This window comes from Alosa alosa, chromosome 1 (assembly GCF_017589495.1).
Source record: "Alosa alosa isolate M-15738 ecotype Scorff River chromosome 1, AALO_Geno_1.1, whole genome shotgun sequence".
NCBI classification, from domain to species: Eukaryota; Metazoa; Chordata; class Actinopteri; order Clupeiformes; family Clupeidae; genus Alosa; species Alosa alosa.
In genome coordinates this window covers 14134450-14150671 of record NC_063189.1, presented here as the reverse complement: position 1 = coordinate 14150671, position 16222 = coordinate 14134450, and positions in this window count along the sequence as shown.

Here is a 16222-nt window from a genome sequence, read left to right as displayed (position 1 = left end):
TGAAAAAATTGATTGAGGCACCACAATCCAGTCAGGAAGTTCGTAATGAGTAAAAAAGGGCCCATCAAGGAATTAACCACATGCAGTAGGCTAGCGGAGTGGTTATCGATTGATGAGAATTCGCTCTCGGTCTCACATTTGAGTCCAATTCGCAACATATGCGCCGCATAGGAGAGTTAAACTATAGTCCACTGGGGGCACTAAAGCGACCAGCGATGGGGGAAATAATGGATGCACACAATTCTCTATTTGTCCATCCTCTCTACTTTCATTCCTTTATACAAGTTGGGAGTGTACAATTTTCTGCTCTCCTTCCTTTGATGTTTTGCATGGTGTGTTTAGAATCTGCTCGGAATCACGGTTTAGGTCTACAGCAAATCTTGTAATGTATTTGTATTAAAGACGCAAATCTTGTAATGTAAATGTATTAAAGATGCTCTAAGCTATGTCCCGCTAGCCTCGTGAGACCATCCTGATCTCGCGAGCTTTCAAGGTTTCACTCGCAGATCCAGTCTGGCAACTTTTCGTTAAAGAGAATTTGGAGCAGTTCACCAAACGAACGTCCAATCAGTGTTGGCTTTGAGGCAGGTTGAGGTGTGACGCAACGAACAACATGACGGCATCCACAGATGAGATGAGCTATCGCGCAAGTTTTATTCAAATTAGAAAGTATTCCTGGGTAAGCTGTGGATTAAGCTATGAGTCTCAGCCATGCAGCTGGGAGGAATGAACAACACAGACATCCTCAACGGCCGATTCCAGTTCATAATGGAGGAATATACTTTCTTCAGAAGTGTAGGGCCTACCGTGAAAACTTGATGGGAATTGTCGTTGATTAGGTTCATGTCACATACAAATGGTAAGTTAAAACATCTTAACGTTAGTTACGTTACCTAACTTAATTGTATGTTAAACGAAGGCATTAGAAGAACACTTTGTTCATCTAATTGGTTGATTTGGCCCGTCGATGGTGATAGACAGATGGTTTATCCAATCAGCTAACCAGTATTTCCGCCCCTTCCCAAAAGTTCTTCAATTAAAAGTTCCCATCTGGTGGAGTCAGGTTAATGTCCCGCGGTTTCAAAGCTAAAACATTTTTTGTCACATACAAACATCTCCTCACAATCCGCTAGCTGCCTGTCCCCTGAATACACTGTCAAAAAATGTCTCTGTAGACAGTCCAGGCTCCTAAAACAGCCTGGCGCGCCTGGACCATGAAACATAACAAACTTTTCCAACCATTCACCTACAAGATGCGCATTCAGGATTGTTTCAATTGCACGGGAGGGAAGAGCGAGCTAGCCCTCCGTTTTGTTTGAACGTCAACAGAAGTAACATTACCCAACATCGCTTAGAGCACCTTTAAATACAAGATATTGCGTAAGTTAATTTTAAAATGGCTAGTGGTTTACAGCTAGCCTGACGAGCCAGACTCACATTAAAATGTAGGGTCTGGGCACTCACCGTTCGCAGTGCTCAGTCCGAGGGGCGGGATAATCAGTTGTCTTTCAAATTCCCTCTGCACGCAATAGGACAGCAGCAGCGCTATGAGTCCCATGCGTTTCCCACCAGCGGAGCTACTTGGCTAGTTCAAACGTTTGCCAACTTAATAAAAGCTTAACTCGTGTCACACTGTTCGCCAACAGCAACATCCATCTTATTTGTTTTCAAGTAGCAGGGAATTCAAGCCAAACCGTTGCAACTCTGCCATCAATCATTATGTTAAGCCCACCTAACGACTCTATACACGATTTCATTGGCCTGATTGAGTTTCGATTTCTGGAGCTCACAAGCCAACGGAGAGTTGCTAGACTATAGCCCTGCCCTGGCAGCAAATGTAATTGTAAATGTATGCTGTCCCATGCGTTTCCCACCAGCGGAGCTAGTTGGCTAGTTCAAACGTTTGCCAACTTAATAAAAGCTTAACTCGTGTCACACTGTTCGCCAACAGCAACATCCATCTTATTTGTTTTCAAGTAGCAGGGAATTCAAGCCAAACCGTTGCAACTCTGCCATCAATCATTATGTTAAGCCCACCTAACAACTCTATACACGATTTCATTGGCCTGATTGAGTTTCGATTTCTGGAGCTCACAAGCCAACGGAGAGTTGCTAGACTATAGCCCTGGCAGCAAATGTAATTGTAAATGTATGCTGTCCCATGCGTTTCCCACCAGCGGAGCTAGTTGGCTAGTTCAAATGTTTGCCAACTTAATAAAAGCCCTAACTTCCCATCGTCACACTGTTAACTCGTGGTCACAATGCGCCAACAGCAACATCCATCTTATTTGTTTTCAAGTAGCAGGGAATTCAAGCCAAACCGTTGCAACTCTGCCATCAATCATTATGTTAAGCCCACCTAACGACTCTATACACGATTTCATTGGCCTGATTGAGTTTCGATTTCTGGAGCTCACAAGCCAACGGAGAGTTGCTAGACTATAGCCCTGGCAGCAAATGTAATTTGCTGCCGCTAGGGGCGCGTCTAGATTTCTAGGCTAGTTTACAGAAGCCTGTCCAACAAAAATGAAACCCTCCGTGAAATTTCTCTGGGAATAGGCGGCAGGCCTACTGAAGGTGGGGGTGAGCTACCTCTCTGGTATGTTTTGTTTGGTCCTTGGTTAAAATATAATGTTCATTTTTTGGCACAAAAGCATATGCTAGTGAATGTAAACATCAATATAAACACAAACAAACGACTTCCTGCAAAATCCATGACTGTGCCTTTAATGTACAGCACCCCCTAGAAAAGCAGACATCACCCACAGCACCCCCTGCCAGATGACAAAACAAACTAGAAAATGTAATTTCGAGGAAATTACCAGTGCATGAAAATATAAATATACTGTATATTAACATAAAATGCAAAACAAACTTTTATTTGGAAACAGTTGGCAGGAGTCATAGTTGATAACAACTGACAGTTGAAATGTCTAAACAGTTAAATAGTTGAGTAGTTTAAATAGTTAAATTATTTTATAGTGAATTATTGTTTTTTGAAAATGTTAAACAGTTGTGGGCAGAGGAAATAGGAACAGAATCTGTAGTCTTAATAGAGCCAGATTGTATGCTTAAAGCCTGAGACAGAGTATATAGTTTAAAAATTGAATTTAGATAGTGTAATGGATGTTGATAGACAGAAAGTTGAATGGATGTTGATAGGCAGATTGTTTAATGGATGTTGGTGGATAGTTTAATGGGTGGATGAGTGAATGGTTTGAAGAGGATGAATGGATAGAAAGTTGGATGGAATGTGCCTTATATCCTTGTAGAATGGAGAGACACAGAGAGAGTTGGCCTAGTTAAGCAGAAAGCAGTTGATACAGGTGCAATCAGTTTAAATGGCCCTTTGATGGGTCCTAGTAGTGAGCAGCTGGAAGTTGATACAGGTGCAAATCAAGTTATTTAGCCCATTGTGATGTCATCAGCCCATGTTAAGTCTATGGGGAAAAATAAGCTTGTTTTTTATTAATATCTCAAAAAGTATAAAGTTTACAAAAGTGAAAAATACATTCCCCACGTGTCCTTTTCAAGACCTACGTTACAAAGTTTGAACGAAGTTTCTTCGTTAAACGGTTAAAGCTGAATTAGATGCAGAAATTTGGTGGGAAGAAGAAGAAGAAGAAGAAGAAGACTTCGGATATTCATGCACTGTAATTATAGGCTAAACTATTAAAATATATTTTTTTTCCAGTTGTTATTTACAGGAACTGAATGTTTAATGACCTTTTTGTGAAAAATAAACAATTTTGAGTAAATAGGGTTTTCCTTCCATGGAGTCAGAAGCAGTGACGCACATACATAGGAACAGTGACCAGTAACTTGAGTTTTACGAAGCTGACTATTAAAGGTAGATTTTTACCTATATAACCTCTCCAGATAGCCTGGCTAATGTCAGACTTCATCTCATTCATTTTCTTGTATTTGAAACGTGGTTTACGAATCCCCAGAGCCGTTTATTGGGCGCTACAAATGTCTATCAAATGCATCTGTACATAGCTCATAATGGCTTTGGTGTGTCGTCATCGTCTTGCTGCCCTCCCTCCGTTCTGTGATTGGTTCCTTCGTTGAGGTGAAAACGAAGTCCATAATCCAGTCTGCCTAGCAGCGTGAATAAAATTGTGCACGTAAGGCAGCATGGGAAAACCCTGGCTGCTCTCCAGAGCCAATTTGATAGAAACAAACTTGTAATAGGGGAATCGTTCTCCTACATAGCCATAGAGCATAGAGCTACAGTCTCTTCTCTGTCTCACCATGTGACCATCTGGCCCCATTGTGGTTTGGTCTGCTGCTGCACTCCCCCCATTCTCACGTATGACACGCTACCCAGGGTGACCACTGTGGTGAAAACAGTGCACCTTCTCATGCTTGCACCAGTGAACATACAGTATCACATATAAGCTTAGTTGGGCATCAAAGGGAGTTTGCATCTCTGCACTTTGCACCAAGTTTCTATGCGAGTGTGACGCCATTGTGGTTTAATCTGCTGCAGCCCACCTTCTCTCCTGTTTGCAGCCTACAGGTAACCAGAAGACAGTCCATAAGAACATAGCTACATTGCATCAACTCCAAATTACTTTCTCTGGTTATCAGTCATCTGAAATGCATCTACTGTATTGTTTGATATATCAGTGTGGATTCACAAAAACTACTCTAAACTCTAATCACATTATGTAATAGATGTCAGGAGGGGTGCTTCTAGTCTGGGATCAGATATCACAGTGAAAGATATTTAGATTTCTCAAGGCCCCCATTTAATGGCATTGTCATGAGATAGCAAACCCTTCTTTTCCAGACCTATTGAGATAATTAATTCAATACCTCAGACCATACATTCCAATAAAAATGAATTAACAGCTCAGTGGAAACAGTTCAGTATAAGTGTAAGTATATACTCGTTTGATCCCGTGAGGGAAATTTGGTCTCTGCCTTTATCCCAATCCGTGAATTAGTGAAACACACACAGCACACAGTGAGGTAAAGCACACACTAACCTGGAGCAGTGAACTGTCTGCTACAGCGGCGCTCGGGGAGCAGTGAGGGGTTAGGTGCCTTGTTCAAGGGCACTTCAGCCATGGATGTGCATAGCTGAAGTGCCCTTGAGAAAGGCACCTAACTGGTTTGTTCAGCAACAAACCAGACAAGGACACCAAAGAGTTTTTAACCTAATAAATGGTCTGTTGGGGGACATACATGACTGTAACTATGCATTTAGTACATACCAGTGCATACCTGTCAGGGATGATGATATAACATGATATGCATATAACAAATGATATAACAAAGATATACAGTTAGGAACAAAATGATTCATACCCCTGGTAAATATTGATTTAATGTCAATTTTCTCTTGACCAATATGTGTGTTCTGACTGAAAATTCCACTGCCACATGGCAAACGTTTGTCAGACAATCTGGTAGAAACATGGATTCGGAAAAAGTAGTGTTTTCATATTTCAAAAATTTTCCTGAAAAATGACGTGTCTAAATTTATTCATACCATTTTTAAATTATCAATAGAAACATCTTAATTTGCCATCACAGCTCTCAAAATGGTTCTTATAATACCAAGCCTCTCCATGTCTCCACAATGATTGTAGACCGCAGCAATCCGGGTTTTGAGGCAGGAACAATTATTTGGCATCACTCTGGACTTGTGCTCACTTTGATGGATTTAGGTCTCGACTTTGGGCCACTCTAAAATGATATTTTTCTGATTCCATGTTTCTACCACATTGTCTTGCAACATTAAATCAATATTTGCCAGGGGTATGAATAATTGTGTTCTAAGCTGTAAGTAGAGAAAGAATGAATGAATGCTGAATGATGCTGCACTGGGAGAACTGTATTTGGTCACAGTAGAGTGGTAGTTTCATGGTGCAATCCAAGCTGCTCAGCCATTAAAAAGTCCCTTTCAGAACCATGGTACCAGGTTTTTATGAAACACAAAAGGTGTGTCTGCGCCCATACTAATATCCTATGATCATTAATGTGGTTCATGTATAATACTTGTTCTCAAGAAACACAAACAGCACCTTTACAAATACAAGAATTCCTAGAGGGGGGAATCACTGCCGAATTCAGGATTAATATAGATAGGTGTGTGGTCCTTCTGAACTTGGGGCAGAATGGTGCTTCTAAATAAGTGGTTCTTCACCTCATAATGCTGAAGGGCATGCAATACTGCCTTTTACCACATGAGGGCATCAGAAGCTTGTTCATTCTGGCTCTGGATTCTATTCAGACTGATAAATGTTCCCTCAGAACAATAACGAAACAATGAACAAAAAAACATTTTGAACTTGTGCTGTATCAAATACAATGCAAGTCAAGGGAATAGTGATGTCACGAAAGCAATAGTCCATTCAAGACCACACGAATGGAAGCTCTAGCAAAGTTCTGGTAGTAAGACCAGAGAATGTCTAATAGGAAGAGAATTGGCACTGTCTGGTTACTTCCGGTTTCTGGACTGGTTGCAGTTCCTCCTCAGATTCCACTTGAGGGCGCTCGCAGGCGAGTGCAGAATGCATTGAGGTCTATGGAGCTTTACCCCTCAATATCCACTTTTCTCTTGATATAATTTTTTTGAGTAGTAATTTGAATGTTGCATTAAGCTAGGAGAGAGGCAAAGAAAATACACACTGTTGATTGTTATATTTTTTGAAGTCACGTAAGTCTTCTAAAAAGCCTTTCAAATATGTCAATGACGTCATTCATTAGCACAATGCTAGCGTGATATGGGCAACAACGACCCAACCTGTAAGAAATGAAAAGGACATAAGTACTCGTTCATTCAACTTTAGATCTAAAATCTATATTGAACTTGCATAAACTACAATAAAATCTACGATTCTTCCACGACAAGCAGGTGAAAGAGATACATTTAGCCATCTAGCTCCATAGACCCCCATTCAACCTGCACTCGCCCGCGATCACCCCCAGTGGAATTCTAATGGAACTGCAACCAATGTCGATACAATGAGGCTTAATAGGAAGTGCCAAGGCTCTCCGTAGACGGGCTCTGGTAAGACTCAAATATTACCTTATTCATTCATTCATAACCCTCGACCAACCACCATTTTTCACCTGCCTTATAATGACTTGATTAACTTAAGTTCTTAACTTATTTACTGTAACTCTATGAGTCTTACTGGTAGAATTCTATAATCCTACATAGCACCTTTAAAGGTGCTATAAGTAAGTAAATAAATGTCATTGTATAGCACATTTCTTATGAGTAGGTTTGGTTTGAAACGTTCAGAAATTACCTAGAAATAGCAACAGAATCTAAAGAAACAGCAGTTCTGATGTGATGTCAAAAAATGGCATGCATGTTGTTCAGATATCCACTGAACTTAGCATGCAAACCAGCTAGTACCAGGCTGGCTCTATAGTAAAACCACTTTGCAAAATCACAGATGATTCAAGGTTTAAGAAATAACTGCCCCCCCCGTTCATTCTACTGATATATAATTAGGGCCCGAGCACCGAAGGGCGCAAGGCCCTATTGTTTTTGTAAGGATTATTATTATTCAGTATTATTGTTATTCTACTTTTTTGCTTTCCTGTTTTTGAGGTGGTTAACACGGTCGAAAACTCACACACACGTCAGGTGTCACGCATCGCAGTTAGGTACAAGAGCTTGACCCCGGGCGTGGCCCAGGGACTCGCTAGCGCCCCCTTAGGTGACTGATCCCCTGGTTGGCAAATATTTAGAGGTGGTTACCATAATCGAAAAGTCTTGAAATTTGGCACACACATCAGGTGTCACACAAAGCAGCTAGGTAAAAAAGCTTGGCCCCGGGTATGGCCCATAGACTCGCTAGCACCCCCTTAAGCCCCCTTAGATGACTGATCCCGTGGTGGGCATATACTTTCAGCTACAAACACCAAATTTGGTAGGTGTGTGTATCTCCCCAAGATGAACAACTTTCATATGTACAATGCATTAGCCACGCCCAACAGGTGAGGTATTTGGGATTTTGTGCAGACTAATATGTGATGAATCATGATGTCAAAAGAGGTGCTTCCCATGGGTGAAAACGCATGAAATTTGGCACACACATCAAGTGATACAGTGAATAGACAGGGATAAAAGCTTGGCGTTGCCCAGGAACTCCATAGCGCCCCCTTATGTCACTGTGACTTGTGGTTGGCATATAGTTTTAGATACACACACCAAATCGAACAACTTTTGTATTAACATGCCATTAGCCACGCCCACAGGAAGTGAGGTAATTGAGATTTTGTGCGTTGTGGACATGATCAATTTTAACATACTCCTCCTAGACGGTTGATCCGATTCATGTCAAAGTTGGTATACATGACGCCGAGATGTTCCTGATTATAAATTGTGAAGCTTTTTTTTGATATGTTGTAATTTGACAAAATGGCTAAATTATTAATTTTAATACCCTTCCACATAAACAATAAATGTGTCATAATTCACCATGCATGGCTTGAAATGTTTTAAATTTCACAGGTCATTGAAGACCATGTCAATGATAATATTCACAGGCCCATAATGCATGTTTGGCATAGCGCCACCAACTGGCAACAGAAAGAATGACAATTATACTGATGTCATATGATCAATTTGAACATACTCCTCCTAGACGGTTTGTCAGATTCATTTGAAATTTGGCAAATATTATGCCAAGATGTCGCTGATGTTAAATTGTGAAGGGATTTTTAATAAGTTATATATTTGATATGATTTTAATATCTCACCACAAAAACAGGAAATGTGTCATAAATCACAGTGCATTGAATGAATGGTCTGAAACTTCTCAGGTTAATAGATATCATGATTATGATGATATCCAGACACCCAATGGGCCTGCCTGACATAGCGCCACCACCTGGCCAAGCAGGAAATGTGCCAGAAATTGACAATGCCTTAAGTGATTGATCTGAAACTTTATAAAATATCGGATATCATTATTGTGATGATATTCACATTAAGTAATTCACAGGCCTAGCATATATGCCACCATCTGGCCAAGCAGGAAATGTGCCAGAAATGTTCTATGCTTTGAATGAATGGTCTGAAACTTCTCAGGTTAATAGATATTATGATTATGATGATATCCAGACACCCAATGAGCCTGCCTGGCATAGCGCCACCACCTGGCCAAGCAGGAACATGTGGCAGAAATTGGCAATGCCTTTATTGATTGATCTGAAACGTTACAAAATATTGGATATCATTATTATGATGATATTCACATGTGTAATTCACATGCCTAGCATAGCGCCACCATCTGGCCAAGCAGGAAATGTGCCAAAAATGTTCAATGCTTTGACTGATTTATCTGAAATTTTACACAAAATTAGATATCATGATGATGAAATTCAAATGTCTTATTAACATGCCTTACATAGCGCCACCAATTGGCAAGATAAGGAATGTGTTTTTTCCACGTCTGTTGGATATCACCATCAGATGCATCAGATTAGCACACACATCAAATATGTACATTTCAGAAGCGCACCACGTCGGTGCTTTGTTGGGTTCCGAAATGTCACGGGTTGCGGCCCGCAGGTGCTCGGGCCCACCATTGCCGCTTGCGGCTATATTTATGCTTGTGATGTGATGTATATTACCATTTGTATCAAAAGATAATCAGTTTATGTGGTGATCTTCCCAATCACATGTAAATGTACTGACAGACAGAAGTAAAAATAGGTGGTAACTTTCTTTCTTTGAACCCTCACCATGTTTCCATCTGACCCCATTATGTCTCAGTTTGCAGCAGCCCACCCTTCACAATACTCTACCTCAAATCAGCAAAGTACAGTCCTCAGGTGGGTCAAACTGAAAAGAGTTTACACTGTTAGATTTAAATAACTGAGAGGTCTTATGCACCAATCGATATTTGACATTTTGCAATAGTCATATGAATTCAAACACATAGTCATAATGCTTGACATACTATTGCTACCCAGATCATATATAGGTATATACCCTGGTGTTGAAACTTTCTATCTGAAATAATAATAATAAAAAAACATATATTTGTGGGATTGTCCTGAATCCCAAAATCTGATGAGTACAACTGTCAGTCAATCCACCACATTTGATCACATAAAGATGAGCTCCACTCCTAAATGCATCAGCTGGTAAAATATTGTCACAATAACTAATATCCTTTACAGGAGATGACTCAAGCACTTGACTATTATACCTTTTACTAAATAAAACATTTTACTGTAATTCAGCCATAAATGTTTATGTTTATGGCATTTGGCAGACACTTTCGTCCAAAGCGACTTACAATATATCCAGAATACAGTACAGAATATTTACACGAATTTCATACATGAAGAATTTGTTATTACAGAGATTCAGAAAAGGGTCGGACATATTTAACACTGATTTAAATTAAAAAAAATGCTGGCATCATTGTTTGTGTATCTGTAAAGTTTAGCCAGATTCTCTGTGTGACTGTGACCGGCGTGTGGTTTAATCTGCAGCATGCTACCCTGTCGTCTTTTTGTCTGTATGCCCAACCACAGCTGAGCAGAAAACACTCACGAAACTAAACCAGCTTCTCTTCTTTTTTTGTTTTTGTTCTAGACTAACACACAGGTTCCCTAACAAACAATAAACCCACATTTTCCTAAAATGAAAGGTTAAAGGTCCCCTAAAGTTAAAAGCAGACCATCGCAATAGCTGGATGACTGACAACGCAGATGTAGAATGTACATGGTAGTTGTCTGTGGATATCAGTCTTTATGGTGTATTTGTGCAGCTTTTTTAAAATGACAATTCTCTTTAGAGACAAACATGGTGGACTGCTCACTATCTGATATTTCTTTTTTTTCACATGCCTCTCTTGATAAACCTGGTAATGCACACACAGTAAATGTTGCTGGCACATGATTATTAGACAGATCTTATTTTAGTATGTGGTGATGCGTCTGATCAAGAGGGTAAATAAAATAGGTAAATTCACCAAAAGAGCTGTTGCACGTTACACTAGATACATATAGCATAAAGTATGTCATTCTGTCTGCTTGCTGTTGCGGTTTATAACCCCACACCCAGGTGCCTTTCATCTATCAGCAGGCCCAACAACCACATGAGAAACCTTTATAACCTACTGTAGTGTCTATCTATCTATAGAACCAGACAAGCGCCATGGTTAAAGTGGAATGTTCCATTGGGCCTGTGTGGTTTGAAACAAGGTATGTGTAAAACGATGGACGTTTCACTAAAGCAACTGGAGAGCATGAGCTAATTTAAATATGAATCTGATCTGACCTGATGCATGGTAAAACATTTGCATTATTGCTATTAATGGCAATGTTCATTTATAATGAATGAAAACATAATGTGAAGAAGGTCAGATCAGATAAAATAGATGAAAGAAAATGTTTGCACTTTGTTCTTACAAATAGTTGCTTTATACAGGGAATGGTGCTGGTAGAGCATACTGTTTATTGGAAATTTAAGTTTGTTTAAGCCAGAATGAGGATGGATAATTGCTACAGAAATGAATGAGAAGAACATAATGAATTTGGAGCCCAAACGTTACAACTGAATTATTTGTTTTCACTGTTTTATTTGGCTACTTGAGTGGAACTTGTTCATCTGCAGCTTTGGAGAACTAAGAGAATGATAATACCAACCCACCAACATGCTTTCATTTTCAAACATGAAATTTCCTGTTCTTGCCCAAACATGCTCAGACCAAATATGTCATCCAACCAGGAGAGCAGGTTTGCAATGCTGTTATTGATAAATGTGGTTAATCTGTTCAGTGGCAACTAAAATATTATATAATGCATAGAAAAATGCACTCTATAAAATTATAAAATCTACAAAAAGAGAGGAACTCAGTCTGGAATGAATCTAAAGACACCAGTTTCACCACCAACCATGAGCAGGGTATTAGCCAGGGTTTTGAAATCATCAATTACACTCACTGGATCACATACAGGAGGCTTATTTCTATTGATTGGTGTTTCAACTAAAAAAAAAACTGAAAAACACACATTTTGAAAAATTCTAATGAGTCACAAATTCTGCTCTCTGTATGGCTCTCCTCTATGTATTCCACCTCTCTGTCCATTTGCTCTCTGTCATTCTCCATTCTTTCCTGTTGGCTGCTTCCCTCTTTACCCATATCTTTGTCATGGGGCTTACGTAAATTGGATTTCTTTGCCAGAAAGGCATCTTGTTCATGTATTTTGTTTTAATCATTTGCATGTCAGCCCTGCTGTGCAGCTTGTTTTCTAAGGGATAGGCAGTGTGAAATTAGTTATTACCAATTAATTGATAGTTTAGGTTATGGCAAGGTATGCAGAGCTATTATATGAATGTGCCTTGCAGAATGAATCGAGGCCATGTCAGGAGAACATTATTATTATTATTATTATTACACTGACACACAGGAGACACATCTGAACTGAATTAAGAATTTACCACAGAGACTTTTTAAACTGCTGATTTTTTATTTTTCAGTGATTCTTGAGATTAGGGACAAAACAGGTTTAAATTTTGGGCACTGTAAATTGTCTTTAAACAATGATCATATTAAATCCATACATCTTTATAAATACCTTAACTGAGCAAAAATGTAATTGTTTGAATGAATGGCTGACTTGACCAGCATGGTTTAAGTAATGAAAATCAAAACATATCAAGCTGTATACTTTCCCAGTAGAGAGGCAATGGAGATAACTTGTAGGATAATAATTCACACGTCAACTGCACAGTTATGCATGCACATACAATATTTATTTATGCTATGCCTCATATTATTATGATTATTAAAAAATAAAAAAATGAGCACAATATAAATACATTTTGAAAACAATCACACATTTTTTGAAGAAGAAGGAATGTTTGGCAAAATGCAATGGCAGACACCAAGAATGTCACAGAACAAGTTTCACCTGTTCTGTGTTATGTGATAAATATTTTGACTTACAGCACAAACTGTACAGTCTTAAAGGGATACATACAAGGCAGTAGTCTCAAGTAGGTATCTCTCAGAATGGTGAGTTTTTCAGTTATTATCTTTTGTAAACAAGCAATGTATCTATAATGTATCCACATTAGCAATACATTACCAATACTGGGTCAGCATTTATTGTAATCTGTGAAATTCTATGTTGCTAACTCGCTAATCACAGGGTGGAATGGTAGAGATTTAATTGAAATGTACACAAGACACACAAAAAGGAAATCTGAGACAATATTGAAATGCTGGCATGTAAACAGTGAAGACTATATATCAAATTAACATTTCCACACAATGCAAAGAAAAACAAAAAAGTAGAAACTACCTAGACTCTTCCGTGTTGGCAGCCATCTTTTTTAACCTCTGAGTAAAGAATGTCTTCACACTGTGCCTCCTACAACAGAAAATGCAACATTGAGGCTTTGTCTTTATTATTCAGTGATCACAAGGTCCAAACAACAATAATTTATTTTCAACTGAAAATGTTAATTTACATTTTTATAAACGTACAGTGTATAAATGTACAGTGTAATGTTTACAACAAATGCACAGTTTACCACATTATGTCCCTTGACTCATACTGTAGGGTTAGATTTATTAATTAATTGGGTATTAGATCTGATTCTGATTAGTTTGTTGAAAATCTGCTATTTAGCTTTGATCTTAGATCTACAAGTGCTCCAGAGTTCTCGTTACCGGCTAAGAGCGTCTTAACTCATTGAGTGCCATTACGTTTTTCCTTCCCATGCGTTGAGTGGCAAAAACGTAATATTAGCCTACGTTTTTAGCTTTTTTTCAAATTACGAAACTAGACACTCTAACACACCTTATATGTGATTTTGGGAACTCTGTGATGAATGGAAATGAAATATATGACGATCGAAAACTCATGAAAACGCACAATCTGGACATTTTATCATAACTCGATTGCCGCTTTGGGTCAAATCAGTGACGCTTGCACGTCAGCTCAAAACCAGGCCATTTTCGTGGGTCTATCACTAGGTGGCAGTCTCGCCAGCTCTCGCTGATCACTTCCCGGAAAGTTTACAGGCAACACTTCATATTTCATGAAAGACGTTATATATCTCCATTTCTAGAAAAAACAGTGATTTTGATGAAAACTAGCCACTGTTTAGCTTGGGATTTCTCAGGAACAGAGGCGTGTAGAAATACACGGTTTGCACCCACTGAGAGCTTAACGTCTCACCTTTTAAACGAGCCATTGTATGTGTTCATAGCTATAACACAGAATATGCTGTCAACCATCAACAATGGTCTAGATTGCTGGCACTCTAGGACAAAGCTTCCGAAAACCATACCTGTCAACATTTAGCTTTCCAAAAACGGGAGTTTTTTTTTTTTTTGGAGGGGTGGGTGGGGGTCAGTGTTTATACCGGATCTGTGTTTGCATATTTAATACGTTTCAGCCTACTTCCAAAACTCCAAAGCTGCTTGCTGTCAGATTTGGTTCCGAGGGCACAAGTCAGTGTATCAACAACACTCAATAACAGTTTGTGATGTGTTAATCAATTAAATTCCCAACAATTTCACAACAGCTAGTTCTGGAGTAGGCCATTCAACTAGCCCGCTTGCTTACGACGAGACTCAGGCTGCGCAGTCGGCACCCGCTTCCTTATTTGGGTTTTGGGTTGCCAGGTTTTAGCCTATGACAAAACGGTTGAAATTGAAACTAAGTGATCGTGTATGTGTAGGGTGTATTTCATACACAATCTGGCAACCTGAATGGATCAATGATTTTAAAATGAAGTTTGGCCATGCAAATTACGGGAGTTTTCCGGGAGAAATAACAAAACAGGAGGGTGCTGGGAGATGACCTTGAAATACGGGAGAAACCCGGGAAAAACGGGAGTGTTGACAGGTATGCCGAAAACAGCTTGGCATTCAATGAGTTCACATCAATACGAAAATAGAAACACTTTGACATCTGCATCTGAAAATAGAAACACTTTGACATCTGCATGTAAGCATCCCAAGTAGGTTATATACCACACACAGACATAAATAGGCTAATTGTAATTATTTAAGATTAAATTGTTGCACCATGCAATAATTTTTCACTGTGTCACTGCAGAACATGTTGAAGATAAGAAAGAAGTCGAGTAAGAAAGTAAGGAAATGTGTAGGCTTATATTTTGATGCAGTAGGCCTGCAGACTAAACCACATGTTCCTTTCTCTGCTTTTACCTCATAGGCCTAATAAAATATATCCCTCACTTAGCAAAGATAATGGCAAACTATTCTGGCAACATCTCGTTTTTCATAACTTGATTGCATTTTTGTCCGCTTTTCATTACATTATTATGACCATTAAATGTAGGCTATAGGCCTACTATTTTGCAGGCTAAAATCTGATTCATCACAGGCAAACACAATAAAGAATGGGAACGTAAGTTGGATTATGTATTATTATAAATTGTAATTCCTCTGTATGTCCTGTTGGTGACCTCAGTGAGAAGTACTGTTAAGACGCTCTTAGCCGGTAACGAGAACTCTGGAGCACTCGTAGATCTACGAGTGTTTTCACGACACTAAGCTACGATGGTTTTGGGAAACAGTCGGCAAATCTTAAGACGTTCGTAAGAGGGACTTTACGACGCTCTAAGGCTTAAGATGCTTTCAGGGAACTGGGCCCAGATAAGTTTCACTCTTGTCTCACCTTGTCTTGTTATCTGGCAATCCTTCTGGTAATAATGTGCTTTCAACATATCCCTGTACCTAATCAGGTTAATAAGCGCCCTAATGTTGAAAAGCAGAATTTAACATCAGTCCAGCAGTCTGAGTCTAACCTAGATAATCGGATTAGACCATTAGGCCTACCATCTCGCCCACTAGCACCATGCTTAAAAGTGACTTTCCGGTAATTTAACTATTTAAAACTGGTCTCTTCTCAAGTTAGAAAGTGTAATAAGACTAATAAAAATAAAACGTGGTGAATCAACGTAGGCTGATTTGAAATGGAACAATACTCTCATTCCGTTTTAATAATCTGCTGCAGCTCAAACTTGTTGCTGGAAGTTACAGCCTACAGGGACTATTTTCAGGTGCTGTGTGATATCATTGTGCTGATTATTACTAGTTTTAAATTGGAAAATCTCAAAAACTGAGCTTTTGATGTTTCCAGCTAACAGCTGATTTATCTTGACTGACCCCAACTAGATCGGCATGTAATCTGGGTGTCGTTAATGACCGACTTAACTTCTCTGAGAATGTCCTCAGTTGCAAAATCATGT